We start from the raw sequence: 1,923 nt of genomic DNA, 5'->3' as shown, positions 1-1,923 counted from the left end.
GAGCCACCAACCGGGACCAAAGGCCTCTTTTCAGCAGCCCAAAGGGCGGGAAACGAAGACCTTTGGTCCCGGTTGGTGGCTCCAACCGGGACTAATGCCCACCCTTTAGTCCCGGTTGGTGCCACCAACCGGGACCAAAGGCATCTGTGCTGTCCGCCTCGAGGCCAAAGTTTAGTCCCACCTCGCTAGTCGAGAGGGGCGCGCAGTGGTCTATAAGCCTCACTGCCGCACCCCTCTCGAGCTCCTCTCCACCGCAGGCTTTCGGGCCTACTTGCTATTGCTTTGCCTGATGGGCCTTCTGGGCCTACTGCGGGCCTGAATCCTGGCCCATAGTAGGGTTTCTAGTCATATTCAGGCCGTGGGGGCCCAGTAGGAGGCATTTTTTTGTTTTTTTGTTTTCAAATTGGTCCAACGAACCGGGACCAAAGAGCGGCATTGGTACCGGTTGGTTCCATGAACCGGTACCAATGGACCCGTGTAACTATTTTTTTATTTTCTGCAGCTATTTTTTTGTTGATTCTTCCTGCAGCTGTTTTTTTAGTCCCACCTCGCCAAGCGAGAGGCAGTCGCAGTTGTTTATAAGCCCTGAGTGCAGAGACGATGACCAAGAGGCTCAATGCTCCTGCACGTTGGTTAGCTTCAAGCCTTGAGGAATACGGTAGACTGCACAGAGCTATGTGCAGTGCAGTTGACACTATTCCGAAAGGCTTGAAGCAATTTAACGAGCATTGCGCCTCTTTTTTATTTTTAATTAGAAGAAAAAATAATTTTGATTAACTTTGATTAACTTTAGTCCCGGTTCGTCCCACCAACCGGGACCAATGATGGTGGGCCAGGAGCGAGGCGCATTGGTCCCGGTTCGTCCCACCAACCGGGACCAATAGGTCCAGCCGAACCGGGACCAATGGCCCACGTGGCCCGGCCGGCCCCCGGGGCTCAAGAACCGGGTCCAATGCCCTCATTGGTCCCGGTTCTGGATTGAACCGGGACTAATGGGCTGGACCGGCCTGGACCATTGCCCCCTTTTCTACTAGTGTACTGGTTTCGTACTCTTCTTTCATTTTTTTTAATCCCATTCCAAACTGTGTTGATTGACGTCGGGCTTAGTTTGCAGAGGTGAGAGCTGCCGGCCCCATGTGCATATGTATGTATGTACTGTATGTGGAATGCGTTTTTGGGTTCTTGAATAATTAATTCCAGCAGGTTGACACAAGATTTGCCTATATACTGCCTTCCATACTTGCGATCGCAGATCAATGGATTTCGTTTTTCTTAGACTGAGCTCCATGGCACCCCTTATCCTCGTCCCTCCAACATTGCTTTGAGATCTATGCTAACCAATTAACTTACAACATGCAAGTTTCTCTTTATTGTTTCTCCCAAATAAAACAACATATGGACTTCAAACGAACTTTAGAATCTCAATGTGCGAAACTGAGATTTTGTTGAGTAAACAAGTGATTTTAAGTATTTAAGATTCATGAAAAAATCTGAAAGTTTTCTCCCACATTGTAGTTAGAAGGTTTTGTTGTCCTGCAAAGTTTGAATTTTATATGTTGTTTCGTTTAAGAGAAACAAAAGTACATGTATGGATTACGATGCAAAAATGGATTGTTTCAGCTATGGGCTAAGTTTAAAAAGTTGGGAAAACATCTTGAGTAGAAAGTGATCGGCTACATTCAAACAATGCGAGCTAAGGGCTTCTCTAGTAGATTTCACAACATCACATTCCATTTCAACCAACGTCATACTTCCAAACTTACCAAATATTCCATTACAACTAACCATCATAATTCTAAGGTTCAGATAGGATCATTAGAGTCTTCACCATACATAGGTCAACAAATAACCACTACTAGAAAATACCTTATAGGTAGATGCTTAGCAGTAGCACTGGGTAAGAGCCCCATGCTACTGTTAAGT

This window comes from Triticum dicoccoides, chromosome 4A (genome assembly GCF_002162155.2).
Source record: "Triticum dicoccoides isolate Atlit2015 ecotype Zavitan chromosome 4A, WEW_v2.0, whole genome shotgun sequence".
NCBI lineage: Eukaryota > Viridiplantae > Streptophyta > Magnoliopsida > Poales > Poaceae > Triticum > Triticum dicoccoides.
Note: the sequence above shows the minus strand (reverse complement) of the source record.